Source organism: Aythya ferina (genome assembly GCF_964211825.1).
Source record: "Aythya ferina genome assembly, chromosome: 4".
In the NCBI taxonomy this organism is placed as follows: Eukaryota; Metazoa; Chordata; class Aves; order Anseriformes; family Anatidae; genus Aythya; species Aythya ferina.
Window position 1 is genome coordinate 20,189,569 of NC_140300.1, and position 17,687 is coordinate 20,207,255.

Genomic DNA, 17,687 nt, shown 5'->3' on the forward strand with positions numbered 1-17,687 from the left:
GTCTTCTTACTATTTAAGGAATCTGGATTGATACTTGAACTTGGACTACAGTACAGCATCCAACATGATGTACTTTCCATCCAAAGACTTCTGTTGTTACAACAGAAGAGGGAAAACAATACATTTTCCTAATTCACCCTAAGACAGTAGCTTGCACATCCTGCATCCTAGATGACTTCTGAAGTGAGCAGAAAGTGAGGCTGCCTGTAGATTCTCAAGTACTTGGGCATATAATCATAGATGTTATTCACATATTTCCACTGAAAGTGTGTTAAACAAAGTAAACAAAGCCACATAGACATTTCAAAAAGAGAACATAAAATACAAACAAACTGTACAAGGTTTTGTGATCGGCAATTTTTCCAAGCTTATTTTCAGAAATATGGTTCTTGAATAACAATGAATGACCCTTATGCTTGTTTTTCCAAGCTTATTTTCAGAAATATGATTCTTGAATCACAATGAATAGCCATTATGCCTGTTGGAAATAAGTGTTTTTTCTTTGTGATTTTATCCACTGATTGTTGATAATAAATTAATGGTAAGAACTTTGATTTCTTCTTAGGGTGGAGTCACAATCTCTAGAAGCATTTAAGAGATGTGTGGATGTGGTGATTAGGGACATGGTTTAGTGGTGGGCTTCGCAGTGTTAGGTTGATAGTCAGACTTGGTGATCTTAAGGGTATTTTCCAACCTAAATGATTCTATTTTTCTATGATATTCTTCTCTACTTACCTAAAGGATAACACAATAATGTATTTTTGATGACGTTAGAACTGGTTTCTGAAAAACTTTTGGTCTCAGAATCTTCTTCATATGAGTACTGAACAAAATAGTACTTTCAGTCCAAGGGAAGGCAAGGGTAGGCAAGGCAAGGAGATTATTGTGAATTTTTGCTTCTATTCACTTGCATACTGAAAGGAAAATTCAAATTGTAACTGCTCAGCAATGGTAACTTGTAACAGAGAAATTACATCGTGTGGCAGGCAAGAAAGGCTACCTGCCGAGTGGGTTAAACTGGAAGGAAGTAGGAATTCCAGGGACACAACAACTCCAGGTATGGGAGCAAAATTTTTTTCTGAAAATAAATTCTCCATTGAATGTGAGTGCTCAGGACCACTTCTGTTTTTTGAATTCTCCTTACAGATTATAAACTCACAAACTAAATTCCCCTTTAATAATGTTACCTGCCTGATACTTTGTCAAATGAGCTCAAAGTTCTTTATATATCAGAATGCAAAGTTATCGAGTACAGGTTTAAAGAAAACACATATGGCATGAAGCAGGAACTGGGCTAATTAACCCAAGCAAGTGAAAAGGAAACAGCAGGAGAAACAAAAATAGCATGAGTATTGTTCTTTGGGAAAATGGGGTTCAAACCAGTTGGATAAAGGAAGTCATAGAATTCCAATTTCCATTAAGATGATCCACAAAACTGCATCAGTAAACAAAAGTAGGTTTCCTCATCCTTATTTCTGTGAAACAAGAGTAAAATTTTATGTTATTATTTTCATTAACACTATTTTTCAGATTCAATTTGAGTTCCTGGATAGTTAAATGATGACTGAAAAATCCAATTTTGATGATGAGCAAAAATGTAAAGAAAGGGTAATATTAATCCAGAATAGAACCACAAAATTAGCTGCTGCAAAAGAAAATTAGTAATTTCAACAAGTAGTTTCTAGTAAGTACTGAAAATTTAGAAACTTACAAAATTCTGCCTTCTATACATGATTAAATATTTCTAAATTTGTGATAAACATGTTACTTTGTTAATAAGTTCAAAATGTCCGAGACTTTCTTCAGCTTTAAGAACATTTTAACCTACAAAACCTGTAGTGAAACCTGTTGAATTATTTAAATGTCAAGATCAAGTAGATCAAGTACTTTGTTGATGTTTGTAATACAGCTATTCATATAGGTTGTTGTTCCTTCCATTTGCTTCTCACATGCAAATAAACAAATGTATTCGATTTTGCATATCTACGTGATGTAAATACTGTAAATAATGTACACGTACACATGACTAAACACTTTCAATATATTTAAAAGTACCCTAGAGGCTTCTGGGATTCAATTACCTTTTTACTACTTTTACATTTTAAGTATCATTGAATATTGATATCAAAGATGTGCCACAATGTTTTACTTATATAAACTAATAAAAACGCTTAACATCTGCTTTTTTGTTCTATTCCTTAAGTACCAAAGTACCTTGTTCTATTCCTTAAGTATCTTAAGTACCAAACTGGTGAGAACCTAAACCTACCCTGTTCCAATTTACAGCTTTTTGATTTAACTATTAACCTCACTTACTGATTAAATATTTGAGAGAGGTAATGCCAAATATTTTCAGTAGATATTTTTCTATGATTGAATACATTATCCTTCTAAGAAAACAATTGTCTTCTGAAACGACCTCAAGGAAAAGTAAACTTATTTATTTTCAAACCCTTCCTTTGAAGGGTTTGGTTTCTTATGTCTTGTTCTTGTTTATAAAATATCTTCCATCACTATCTGGATGCATATAATTTGTCATTTCATTTTGCTACAACTCTGGCTGTATTAGTAATGTTCTGATTTGTTGTAAAAAAAAAAAAACTTTCTGCACTGGCCAGTTGAATTCACTACATTTGTTCTTTCAACCTGCTTCTTGTTTTATTTTGTTGCTTTGTTTTCAAGAAAGTCTTCCCTGTCAGGATAGGGGAAAGAAAAAAAGGGGAATTCACTGCCAGAATTATTTAAGCATAATAAAGAGTAAATCAATATATTTCCTCATCTGCAAAATAATAATTTTAAGCAGAAGCTCCTCTTTATTACACATGTGAACAGCTATATGAATTATTAAATTAATTCAAAATAGTGACAGGAGCACTCAGTGAGGTTTTCCAACATTTTCTAAATCAATGTTCCTTAAATTAAGGAAATCTGGATATTAAAAATAAACAAGCAAAATTCAAGACAACAACAACAACAAAATATCAGTGATATTTTTTGAAAATATTAATTGTTTTGGGGACTTAAGAGTAGCAGGAAAATATGAATCATATTATATATATATAGCACAACTAATAGAATACTTTCCAAATGGCCAAATGGATAAATGGATATTTTTGTTTGCTTTTATATATATATATATATACATATATATATATATTTAATTATTGTTATTTTTCTAATTTTAATAATTAGAAAAAAAAAATAAAAACTGCAAATGTTATACAATGGAGTATTTTCTCTCTGATTCTTCTTCTTGCCTACAAATACAACTAGGAAAATGCTATATTATATCTATTACAATTTCCTTGCTACATCTCTTATATATATATATTATTTTTTTTTTGGGGGGGGGGGGGAGGGGAGGAGGAGGCAGGGCATTTTCTTTTTTCTTGCAAAATGAAGAGCTCGATAAGAATCTTTTTCCCAACAGTTCCTTATGAATGGCTTATGAAGGCTTTGGAATGTAGATCAAGTGAAATTGATGTGTTGTGGAAGGCCTGAGGCCTGACCAAATTAACAGCACAGCTGGATATTTTACATGTTCTAAGAACACTGGATGACACATTGCATATGCACTATATCTTGATTCCCCCCGGTAGGGCATGCAAAAAACTCTGCAGCTTTTCACTGGATGCCTTCCAAGTTCAGAAGTATGCTGGGGAGGGTCTAGTGGCACTGACAGAGACAAGCATTTCTGGTTAGAAAAGCTACACAAGGTAAAGCTAATGTTTAAAAAGTCCAAATGACTCCCCTCCTCCCTTCTTCTTTCCCTCCTTCTTTCCCTCCTTCTTTCCCTCCTTCCTTCTCTCCCTCCTTCCCTCCTTCCTTCCTTCCCAGCACAGTTAATGAATATTCAGAATAAAACACTGCTGAAATAGAAGCATTTACAGAAAGGGGTGAGGTAATGTTATGAACCTTTAGCTTCAAATATGCACACTCTGTAAATCAGATAATCAGTTCAATCTCCTGTTGTAAATTACCATTGTATTATGTCCTGGTGTTAAGAAATTCTTTCATACAGGAAGGAAATACAAGAACTCTATACAGACTAAATATCCTACAGGTGTTTTTTTTGTTTGTTTTTTTGTTGTTGTTGTTGTTGTTGTTTCTGATGATATGTTTTTTTCTTTAAGTATTTGCTCTCCATATTTCTGATAATTTTTGAAATATTTTTAAATATTTTACACATATTTACAACATCGGATGGTTTAATGGAGCAATATCAGTCCTCTTTACTTCAAATGTTGCTTTTTCTATATGGCCCTGATGACATGCATACAATGGTCCCGAGGGTATTAGCTGATGTAGTTGTCAAGTCATTCTCCATCATATTTCAAAAATCATGGAAGTCATGTGAAGTCTCCAGTGACTGGAAAAATGGAAACATCACTCCCATTTTTAAAAAGGGTAGAAAGGAAGACCCTGGGAACTACAGACAGGTGAGCCTCACCTCTGTGCTTGGCAAGATCATGGAACGAATCCTCTTGGAGGCAATGGTAAGGAAAATGCAGGACAAGGAGGTGATCTGGGACAGCCAGCATGGCTTCACCAAGGGCAAATCATGCCTGACGAATCTGGTGGCCTTCTATGATGGAGTAACTGCATCAGTCAACAAGGGAACACCAACCAATGTCATCCACCTGGAATACTGTAAGGCCTTTGACAAGGTCCCACATGACATTCTCATCTCTAAATTGGAAAATATGGATTTGATGGGTGGACCATCCAGTGAATAAGTAATTGGCTTGAAGATTGCACACACCCAAAGAGTAGTGGTCAATGGTTTTATATCCAGGTGGAGACTGGTGATGAGTGATGTCCCTCAGGGGTCTGTCTTGGGACTAGTGCTTTTCAATATCTTCATCAATGATATAGATGATGGGTTTGAGTGCACCCTCTGCATGTTTGCAGATGACACCAAGCTGAGTGGTACTGTTCATACCAAAGAAGGAAGAGATGCCATTCAAAGGGACCTGGACAGGCTGGAAAAGTGGGCCCATGTGAACTTAATGAACTTCAACAAGTCCAAGTACAAGGTGCTGCACCTTGGTTGAGGTAACCCCAGACAGGAGTATAGTCTGGGAGAAGAATTCATTGAGAGCAGCCCTGCAAAGAAATACTTGGAGGTTCTGCTGAATGAAAGGCTCAACATGAGCCAGCAGTGCGTACTTGCAACCCAGAAGGCCAGCTGCATCCTAGGTTGCATCAAGAGAGGAGTGACTAGCAGGTTGAAGGAGGTTCCACTGCATCCAGGTTTAGGACCCCAGCAGAAGAAGGATGTGGACCTGTTAGATAAAATGCAGAGGAGAGCCACAAAGATGATTAGAGGGCTGGAGCACATCTCCTCTAAAGAAAGGCTGAGAGAACTGGGCATGTTCAGCCTGGAGAAGAGAAGGTTCTGGGGAGACCTCATTGCAGCTTTTTATTACTTAAAGGGGTCTTATAAAAAAGATTGAGAAGGACTCTTTACTTGGGTAGATAATGATAGGACAAGTGGGAATGGTCTTAAACTGAAAGATAGATGTAGACTAGACATTAGGAGGAAATTCTCCACTGTAAGGGTAGTGAGGCATTGGAACAGGTTGCAAAAGAAACTGTGGATGGTCCATCCCTGGAAGTGTTCAAGGCCAGGCTGAATGAGGCCTTGGCCAACCTGATATATTAGGTGGTAGTCTATGGCAGGGGTGGGTTGTAGTTAGATGATCTTTAAGCTCCTTTCCAACCTGAGCCATTCTATGATTCTATGATTCTATTTGGTCTTTTTTATTAGAAATATAAGGCAAAGACTTCACTTAAATGACATAGTAGCAGAGCTCTTCAAACTGATTTCTAGATGTAGAGATGGCAAAGATAAATAACTGGAACAATATAACACAATATATAAGTAATCATGGATTGAAGATAATATATCAGTACAAACTCAAAACACTAGTGTTCCTGTTCAGAAGCAATAAGTATTTTTTGTATTAATTAATCAAAATACTTTCAATATCTTTCAATAAATGTTAAAATTAAGAGAAATAACCTTTTACTATTATTTTTTCCCTGGTTTATGTTTTTGCTTTTGTTTTCTTTCAGGATTCAGAAGAAATATCTTATACTACTTCTGCTTTTGATGCTTTTATTGAATTTTTAATAATTCTTATAGCCTTACAGTTTGCCTTGACAATAAAGAAGGAGTCAATGTAGTGGAAATTGACTATATTATAAACACTATGCTCTAGGAATAAAGTTAACAGAAAACAGATAATCCTTTCTCTGTCAATATCAATCTAATATCAATGGACATTAAAATGTCTCTGCTGCAAATGTTGGCCCCACCTAAAACCCAGAGAAGATAAACCTTTCTGCCGTTCACTTGTGCTTCTCTAAAAGGGAGAACCTAAAGATAATCACCAGTGTCTGAAGCACTCTACACACTTAAAACAGAATAATAAATAATGTTAAAAAGAGAGCAATGCAAGCAAAGTCTTCAACCTTTCAGAACTTCTGAGAGTTTCAAAATACCTCTGGAAACTCAATAGACCATTTTATACACACTTAGACTCCCTCTGGTCTTCTCTCAAAGCCTCTTGTTTAATATTACTTTAATATACCTTCTTATACAGATTCTTATAGCTGTAGAGTTCATTGCTGACAGTTTTTAAATGTCCAAAACAAACCTGACACCATGAAATAAAAACTGAGGACTAATTAAACTATTTCCAGATCATATGACTTTATCACAGAGGTTATTTTTTCATTACTAAGACAAAAATCTTGATCAGAATCAGCCTTGGAGTGAAATATCTTTTATATTATATGGTATTAAGAGAATAGCATCATTTAATAGCTATCTGAGAAGGATTTCTAAGGATACTTTTTTTTTTTTTTTTTTTTTTTTTCCTTCTCTCACACAGTGGCATTATCATATAACCCCAAGATATATTTAGTTATCTAGAATAATTTTTAGGATTTTCTATTAGAATTGCATCTGTTAGAGGTTAAGTTTATTAATACTCAAGTCATCAGCTTAAGTTTGGATTCTGTAGAATAAAAATCAAAGTTTTAGCTAGACTTCATATGTTAAAAGGTATTGCTTTCTTTTAAGTTATGTCAGGTATTGGTAAAACTAACTAGTTACTTTCCAGTGAATCCTGCAATTTGAAAAAGTATTTTCAGATCTGTGAGACGATCCAAAGATAAATATTTGGATAAGTATCAAATTGGCATTTGCATTTGTCTGCTGTAAACAGACACATATGTGCAGAAACATAAATATAGAAGCAGAACTTTCACTCTCTTACTTTACTTGCATAAGCATACTTAGTAGAATCTGTAATTGGTAAGTAAAAGAAACTGCAGTACGCCAAAATACATTTCAGTCCTTCAAGTTGTTAGGGAGTGTAATTAATTTTATCATTCATTGAATAATAAGATATAAGTAAACATGTTAAAATATGGGTTAGCACTATATAATTGCACTGTAAAATGTGTATAAGTAATTTCTATATTTCAGTTGAAGACTTCAGAGCAGAGGAAATTAAATGACATCAAAGTTTCTCTAAGGTTCATCAAATTGCTAATTTAAGTTAGAAGATATGTCTGTCACTTGTATTTGTTTCATATAATACTCTAGAAATTTTATTCTATTTACTTGATGCCTATCTACTGAGGATTGATTAGAATAGACTTAATCAAGGCATATAACTTACACTCACATTTAAATTCCTAATGACTTAACATTCCTAAATTATGATATTGATTTACTAGCTTAAAAATTGGGATGTATATGTCAAGTGCCATTTGAAATACTCAACAATATTCAAACAGCTTCATGAGACTATCATAAGATTTGCAGGGTACACAGGATTTGCAGGGACCCACGTACCTCTGGCTTAACAGCAGGAGGACTGGTAACATGCCCTGTTGCATTTCAAGAGGCATTAGTGACCTATGCTAAAGCAACTGAATCAAGTCTAGAGTGTCTGAATTCTTCTATAATTAAAGAAGAGTGAAAAGTGCCTTCAAAAGTCTCAAGGGAAAATTTCTCCTCTTAATTTAGTTGCCAAATCTTAGCTGTCTACTTTTCCTTTTGGAAGTACTCAAACGTATTTATATTTACTGACTGCACTGGAACTGAGAAAATCTGTAGACATAAATTAAAATATGGGAAAAACAGAGTGGATCTCAACCTATGCATTTCTGAAGGAGGATCCTATCTCGCCATTTTTTTGTTGTGCTACTTATCATCTCCAATTGCAAAACAAGTGGATGTGCTTTTAGCTTTCTCAATAACTTTTCCTCAAAAGAAGATATGTTTCAAGTCTTTGACCAGGAATATTCTTTAGTCCCTTTGATATATATGGGAGAATCACTAAAGAAATGTCAATGACAATAAACTGATAGTAAATTAAAAAAAAAAAAAAAAAAAAAAAAAAAAAAAAAAAACATTTCTCATATATATGTAGATATATATAAAATGCAGTAAATTTTTTTTTTGTTTGCTTGTTTGTTTTTTTCACTTCCTTCTATTTAGTCTCTATGTGTACTGTCCATCCTGAATTCAGTTTGTCTGACCTTACTAAACTCAAATAATTGCATAAAACATTTCTTTGATTTCAGTACAGTTACTTGGGGATTAAAATTCTCCTCAGTGTGGATAAAAGAATGATAGAGCAACCTGACATTGTTAAGAAGTACGGTATGATTCTCAACACTGTATGAGTGCTTTTCTTACAACCTTTGGGAAACAACTTCTGTTTTTTTGAAGAGGGCAACATCCTACATTGTACTATGTGCTTTAAGCTAGACAGTTCTATATTATGCATAATAATTTGATGAAATAATGTGAACTTGCAATTAAAGAAAAGCAAGTGTTCAAGTATTCTGTTTTGGCTTAAGGATACTCTCACGGTATGTCTGTATTAATTTGTACTAAGAAACAGAACAGTTTAGCAGATGTGAACTTATGTCTAATAAACAAACTAGCTTTTGACACAAGGTAAAATATTTAGAGGTTCCCATAAAAATTGACATCATTTTGCAATATGGCATTGTCATATCCATGTATGGCCAAATTTTCAAAGGGATTTAGGAATCTAAATATACAGAGAACCAGTCAAATCCCATTCAAGGTCTTAACCCTCAGTATTATCTGGGAGGAACTAAGTGTATATATATATATATACATATATATATATATGAGCTAAGAGTTTAAAAGCCCTTGTGCTTCTGGGCCCAGAATTGCAAGGGTGAGGTTGTTACTCATTTATGAACTTCTAAAATTTCACTGGAGGCCTATCTGAACCTGTATAAAGACCTTTGAAAACTAGGCTCTTAGGAGGCTAGGTAAATGTCCGTATCTCTTGAAATATGTATTATGTTCTGAATACAGACAAAGGTGAGAAGCAATTCACCTAATTTAGTTCTCAAAGTTACAAATCTAACCCCAGCATGTCATTCAGGCCAACTTTTTACTCAAAGGGAAGAGACAGAAAGAGATGACTCCTCATCCTACCTTAAAACTAACATTTAAGGAAGGTAGGACAAATCATCCTCAAGGGATGCCTATCTCCTTTCTTCTTAACAGATGAAGGGATTTAGTCACATGACTTAAATGACATGCTTAATTTCTGGACAAGGAAAGATTATATGAATACTGTCTTTAATTCTCTAGGCCACTTCTTCAGAAGTTTTTGTTCTTTTTCTTCACGTTCCTTTCCCAAAGAGACTGCTCTGGTACATCCATTGTTGCATAAGCACTAATTCTCTAAGGTATTGTAATTTCTTACTGTGATCTTAGAAACACTTTAAGTTATGTTTAACTGACTACATAATAAGCCATAGAAGATAAATTTGCCCCATTTTTTCACCTACCTCATCTTGCTGCATATTGATTAACTACTCTGGCATCCTATATTTTTAGAAGTATAGGAGGGTCTGGGAAAGAATTTTTTTTTTTAAATTGTTTCCATTGTTTCCTGTAAATTCCTGTAGACAGGTGAACCAACAATACAGAAAAATCTCACAATGTGTCTACTCTGACAGAAAACTCTTTGCTTAATATTTAAAATCTGAAAATTTGACATTTTTTTTTTCATGCTTTGACAAAGTGTTTTTTTTGTTTGCTTGTTTAATTTTAAACAAACTGACCCATGACTTTTAAGCTTCTATAAGATATTTAACCTCAGAGGTTAATCTCTTAGTATTAGTTTTAGTATTTCTTAGTATTTAGAAATAGAAATAGTATTTAGAAATTTCTTAGTATTGTTTATATATTCATTGCTACTACTCAAAAGTATTTGCCAATGTAGAATAACAAATTCTTAAAAATAATAAAGAAAGAAATAAAAGATTGACAACAAGTCTGCTAACCTGTATCATATGTACTGCATGTGTAGTACAAGCAGATATACACACAGAGGAACAATAGGTTTCCATGAAGTATAAAATATTTCTCAGTGAAATTATTTCTCAGTAAAATATTTCTCTGAGAAATACACTATAAATTCTAGAATTTTTTTCATTTCATGTGGTTTATTCTGTATTCAAGTGAAGTTTGACAGACAGAAAAGTTGAAAGCCCTTTTTTTTTTTCAGTCTTTATTTAAGCCAAATATACTTATGAAAATTTATACATTCATTAAATATTTTTGTTCAAGAAAAAAAAAAATCCTATCCCAGAAGAAGCACTTCTTACAGCAGCAGAATTTTTGGTCTGTAGACAAGACTTTTTTTTTTTTTTTAAATGTATACAGAACAAAGGTACCCTAAACGTTCAAGATGCTAACAACTATCCTAATTTCTGTTAACAGGAATATGAAAACCTGAAAATATTATCAGAGACAGAAAGTAAATTTAATCTTTTTTTTTTTATCAATGAAATTACAAAGATTTGGGACAGTCAACTGTTTAAAAATTTCAGTGTGAATTTTGATGTCTATAATCAAAATATTACATCCATTCTTATACTGCTTTATTATTTGCCTGGGATAAGGGGGAAGAGATCTGAATCCCAACTGCTGGCAGCTACAGGAATAACAGGATGTAAGTGATGTCTGAACAAGTAACAGTCCATGTAATGCATATCTATAGTTGACAGATGACTGGGTTACATGCAATTCTGGATCATCAGTCATGTCTTTTCTGCAGCACAGAAGACAGTGGTAAGTTATCACAGTCAGAGTCCCTGTTGAGAACATGTCAATTTTTTTCCATAATGCAATTCTACAGATATTAACATAGCTGACATAGTGAATGTCATTGCAGATATGTGAATCCATAAAAATAAGTTTAAAATAAGCGTGATTAGCACAGACTAATGAATCTGACAATTCCAAAAACTTAAAACTCTCTTTGTCAGTTTTGACAAGCAAGTACATGTTATCCTTATCGATTAAATGCCTCGTACCCAACAGAGGAAAAATCCAGATCATTTACTTCTGTCTGTAAATTTGATCAAGAATATTTCTTGTCTCATTTTGATCATAGAGATTCCTGCAGAGAACACAAATTTGACTGATCAATCTATATGCTACTTTAATGTTCTTCTTTCATTTCAGCAGAGAAGTTCCAAGAGGATCCAGGACATTATCAAAGGCATTCCAGAAATTAAAGACAAATTCCTTGGCAGATAGCTGTATTTTAAGACTAGTTCTAGTCCTCACTGATGGCTATCTCAGTTGAAAATTGTCAGTACCATACTAATTGGCAAAATATGCTAAAGTCCTGGGGTGATTGGGTGAGAAGGCCACAAGCAGAAAACCAAACAGTTTATTTATTGAACGGGATGGATTAAGTGGATAGTGATTTCTGGTGCTTCCATCCTACACATCATATTCACCTCAGCCATGTTCCCTCCTCCTCTGGTCCAGTTTAGACCAGCAGTGTAGATGCACGGGCACAGGATACTCATGCTAAATACAGAATATGTCCTAGTCCTGTCTGATAGCCTGGCCCTGTGTGAAACAGTTCCACCTTGTGCATCAACATGGTGTCCAAAATCCACATGAAGTATGCTGATCTCACCACAACTGGGCAATTGTCTTCTGTATTTATTACTTTGTAAACCAGATTATCAGCATAAAATGCTAATACAAATTGCTAATTATGTAGGCCCAGGCCAAACTCTTTGACTCTTTTGTAGAGAACTACATCTAAGATTGATTAGCAGTTATCACTGTTCTCTCCAGGATTTCTGTCATCCACTGTTGCCCAGCTGCAAATGTGTTACAAAAGTGTGAAATTGACAAGAGGCACATAACACAGTTATTTTTGCTCTGGGCTACAGTATGAGGAAGACTTGTAGAGACTGTTCAGAATGTTTCCAAGTTAGAATATTTTCAAAAAGCAACCAAAAAGCAAAGTACTGAGCTTCTCCACTGCCTGAAAATATTAGCTTCCTGCTGCTGAGGAAAAGTCAAAGTATATGTGATGATAGCTACTGCTGAGTATCTAGGTACCGTCTATCCTTTCTCCCAGTACTGGTAGAAAGATCCAGTTCTTTGTATCTCTTCTACTGATAACAAAAGTGATCAAGGTCTTCTTGAAGTGTTCAAGTTCCATAACATCTTATGGAAGTATCATTGTTTTATATAAGTTTATTTATATGTAGTATAGAATTTCCTTTCTAAAGCAGTGAGGAAATGTAGCCTTGTGAAAATACAATTCCAAAGTAATATATATTAGAAATATTACAGAAAAAAAAAAAAAATATTTTTTGAATTAATTCTTCTGTCCTGTCCAGATTCTTTAATGTCCATATAAATATTTGTACACGCATAAAAGTAAGAGTTCAAAAATAGTCAGAAATGCATGTGTGGGGGACCATTTCTTTCTGCACAAGTGCTGACTAAAGCAGTAACAAAATCATGGAACAGCAGTCTGCAATCACAACAGTAACAGCAGCATTACCATTAAGTCCTTACTGTCTCATTTGCTTCCCCCCTTTCTTGCTCATTACTGAAGCATTAGGTTCGAGATAATGTGGGCAGAAGTGCATTGCTGCCCTGTGGAGTCAGCTTGTGCATGTCTTTGTAGTTGAGCAGAATTCATCAGAAGCAGAGAAGGCAAACTTGTCAGGGCAGACTAATGTAACTGAGCAGCTACTGTGACTGGCTGTATTGGAGATAAATACAGAGAGGAGAAGATTTTTAAGAGGCTTTCAAATACCTTCTGATGCTTATAGCACAGGACAAGCAGTACAATTGCATGCAAGGCAGGGAAGATGCAACATTCCTGCTTCTATTCTTTACTGTTCTTCTGCCTGTATTTTAATTTCTGTAATAAAATGTGACATCCTTTAAGCTGGGTAAAAGTTGCATTTCCTAGCTTCTTCTATACCCCCTAGAAATTGTTCTTATTTTACCACTACACTCAGCCTTCCCAGTCAGAACAATTAGTATAATTATCTCAGTTCACACCTCAGTTCACAGTGCAGACACTCCAGTTTAATGGGCTGAGACACAGATGAACTCAAACACAGGTCAAATTATCGTTCTCATAGTCTCTGTTCCAAAGTCACTGTTCCATGAAAACATATTAGAATAGATTTTCTATTTTTCTGTATTTTTTTCCATTCTGTTTTCACGTTAAAACAGATTTATTTATTTATTTATTTATTTTCCCCCTTTTCTGCACTACCATCTGATTGCCTCACACTGTTCCTGGCGTCTCTCCCTCAGCGAAATTCTCAGCAGATCATCATCTTAAAGACTGAAAATAAATACCTCTGGGCTAAATCCTGCTCTGCTATGCAGATATGCCTATGTAAGTTTAAAGTCATTTAATTGATTTTCTGGTTAGAGAGGCATTGGAAATGGCTAAATAAGAGGCCAAATCTCTTTCAGCCTTTGGCTCCAGATGCTACTATTACTGATAAACCATTTCATAAGCTGCTTTCCTTTTTAGATATGTTGCTTGTAAACATGAATCTTGCCTTTAGAAAACTGTAATCAAATAAGTGCTCTTGCTGTCTAATATAAAACAGTGATAGCTGCACAACACAGTTAGTGTAATCTATTTCACAGTATGTCCTCTTTTAATCTTCTATTTGGTTCACAGAACTGACAGGTCAGAACACACAGCTGCTTTCTCTGACAGAAGAGTCTACTAAAAGTTCCCAAAGACAACTAAAACAATAATTAAACTATACACATATTATTATTATTATTATTATTATTTTTTTTTTCTGACCACCTCTCTGCACTTGAGATTAATTGTGAGTTTATGATAGAAATTTGAGACCACAAAACCCACTGTGTTTCTGAATTTCCTGATATATTGTATGGTGGGGAAGATAATTTTAATGTGGAAACTCTTGTGTGCTTGCTCATCTGAAAGTGACAGGACTTCTACTTTTTTTACTTCTCATAATGGACAATTTAAAAATACATTTCTGAAGAGTCTGAAACTGCTTCAATCTATTATGAAATCTGCAGTAAATAAATAATTTTAAGTTATTTTACCTTTAACCTCTCAGCTGTAAACAGCTGAAATCAGAACCCAGCTGACCTCCATGTTTTGCAAGCTCATAAAAAATAAACTTTCTCACTGTACTATCTCCACCCTGAGACCCAGTACCTGATTTTCAAGGCAACTAGTCTGTTTTGCAGTGAAACATATTCATGTTTCATATATTTATATATAAATATAAATATAAAATATAAATATAAAATATAAATATATAAATATAAATATAATATAAAATGTTTCATATATTCATATATAAATATATGAAACATGAAACATGTGAAACAAGTGAAACATATGTATGACAACAGCTAGGGCAATCATAAGTGGCTAAAAGTGTGAGTTCTAGATAGGTATAGGGCATATTTCTACATATGTACATGGATAAAATTGTCATAAGAAGCCATGAAAAAATTGTTAATATTTACCTGTTCATATACTCTGAGGAAACTCAGTACTACTGGTAAACACACTTAAATTATGTGACAAATAAAGATATATAAGTTCAGATCTATGGATCAAACTATGGACCTATCCAAAAATGATAGGAGAAAAGACAAGTATATCCAACATTTTGATAAAAATTGTTAAGTTTAATATTGTGTTTGGCAACATAATGGTTGCGTTCTACTTTGACCTTTAATAGAAGCTATACTGATGAGTCTTCTGTTCTGAATTTGCTGTGCTGACTAGGAAATACATAGAAATGTTAGAGGAGCTACCCAGATTTGTTTTAGAATTGGCATTTGTCATGGTTCCGCTCGAGTGGGCAGTCAAGCTCCACCACAGCCGCTCTCTCACTCCCCCTCCTCAAAGAGGAATGGGGAGAAAATATGTGAAAAGGGTTCAAAGGTTGAGATAAGGAAGAGAAAATCAAACAATAATTTTTGTAACGGGCAAAACAGACTCGGCATAAGAAGATAGTAAGATTTATTGCTCATTACTAACAAGCTAGAGAAGTGAGAAAACAAAGGAAAGAAACCAAAAGCACCTTCCCCCCCATCCACCCTCTTCCACTTCCTCCCCCCTGAGTGGCGCAGGAGAACAGGGGAATGGGGGTTATGGTCAGTCTACAGCACTTCTTCTCTGTCGCTCCTTCTCGGTCACTCTCGTCCCCTGTGCTGTGGGGTCCCACCCACGGGATGCAGTCCTTGATGAACTGATCCGGCTTGGGCTTCCCACAGACAGCAGCCGTTCCAGAACTGCTCCAGATATGGGTCCGTACCACGGGGTCCATCCCTCAGGAGAAAACTGCTCCAACCTGGCTCCCCTACGGGCAGCAGCTCCTGCCAGGTCACCTGCTCCTGCGTGGGCTCCTCTCCACGGGCTACAGGTCCGGCCCGGAATCTGCTCCGGCAGGGGTCTTCCACAGGCGGCAGCCTCCGTTGGTGCAGATCCACCTGCTCCACCGTGGTCTCCTCCATGGGCTGCAGCGTGGAACCCTGCTCCACCATGGTACTCCATGGGCTGCAGGGGGACATCCTGCTTCACCATGGTCCTCACCACAGGCCGCGGGGGACTTCTGCTCTGGCGCCTGGAGCACCTCTCCCCCTCCTTCTTCACTGACCTTGGCACCTGCAAGGCTGTTCCTCACTCCTCTCACTCTCCCAGCTGCTGTGTGGCGCAGAGTTTTTTTCCCTGTTTTAAATATGCTCTCACAGAGGCGCAAAACAACATCGCTTATTGGCTCAGCTCTGGAAAACAATGGAGCCCTTACCAAACATGGGGCAGCTTCTAGATCCTTCTCACAGAAGCCACCCCTGCTACCAAAACCTTGCCACGTAAACCCACTACAGCATTGTGTTCCACATACATGTAACTCAAGGATATAAAGTGTTATCAGGAAGCACTAACTGAATATGTAACAAAACAACAGGAAAACAAAAGGAAAAAAGTCATTTCATATTAATTCAGCTTTTAAAAGCTGATAGATATACAATCTCTATATTATTGCTGTCTTGAATCCACAAAACCCTCAAATACTTCAGTTTCCCCAGATAACAATTACTTAAAAATCAAACCCACAAGAAGTCATATTTTAACTTAGCTTTAAAAATAAAAAATAATTCTGTCATCGTCAGTGTATGTAAAATAAAATCCTCTTCCATCCAAACGTATGCAACTCTTTAGTGCTTTTAGTTAAACTTGCAGTAAATTTGCTTTTCTTAGATAGAGGTAAAGAAACTAAGGTATCTTCCCCAGAGTCATTTATGGTAAAATGCCATTTTTTTTTCTCGAGCTTAAATCAATGGAACTTCTCTCTCTCTTTTTCCTATTTATTATTATTATTGCAATGATAATATCAATATTGGTATCAATATTGATTTTTATTGACATCAGTATAGCTGAACACTGGCAGCGTGGTTGATTTGCAACAACTGAAATCCTCAGGTCTTCAGACTGAGAATATTACATATTATTGTAGAAATAAGGATTGAGAAAATATTTTTCTTGCAATTTCATTTTTTCTAGATCCTCTCCTGGTCAAGCTGATATGACTCATTGAAATAAATTAGTTTCACTCAATTCCAGGAAATATACACAAAAAACTGTGGATTTTTATTAGTATTCCAATTTCTTTATGGTTGACCTTAATTTCTGCTTCATTTGAACTTCAGGAGTTCAAAAACTCAATGACAACCTTTTAAATCCTGCAAGAACAGGTTTACGTGACTAATATTTTCATTAGTCTTTTTCATCTCAAAACTAAACCCTAAACTGTTCACACATTGTAGAATATACATTTCAAACTTTATATAAAGAAGTCTTTGGAAATTCTCAAGAATATTAGTTGAGTTGAACAGATATATCCCCAAAGTTAAATTTCATAACTTGATATTTAGGTATGCAGTGCTTACCTAGGGGGCATCAGGTCCCCTCCAGCAGAATTTTCTAATCCTCAGTAAAATTTGCTGTATCATTTTCCTTGTATGCTAAGCATGGAGCTTGACATAGGAAACACAAGAAACAGCTTGTCTATGGTGACATTATGGGAGACAATGTCAAAAGCTTAACCACTGTCAAGGTAAGCAATGTCTACTGCTCTTTTCTCATAAACCAAGCCAGTCACCACAATGTAGAAAACTATAAGGTTGGTCAAGAATTATTTCCGTGCTGCAAGTCTGACTACTCCCAGTTTCGTTCTTGTTGTTCACATCCTGGAAAATACTTTCCAGGAGGATTTTCTCAATCATCTTAGGGGCTGCGGTGGGGCCTATGGTTTCCCAGATCTTCCTT

General features: G+C 35.3%; 1 protein-coding gene across 4 annotated transcripts in view; it reads right to left on the minus strand.

Moving 5' to 3' along the window:
- The window catches only part of LOC311435855 (uncharacterized protein), a 75,818-nt gene that overhangs the window by 1,615 nt on the left and 56,516 nt on the right, over positions 1 to 17,687 (minus strand). The window lies entirely within an intron of this gene.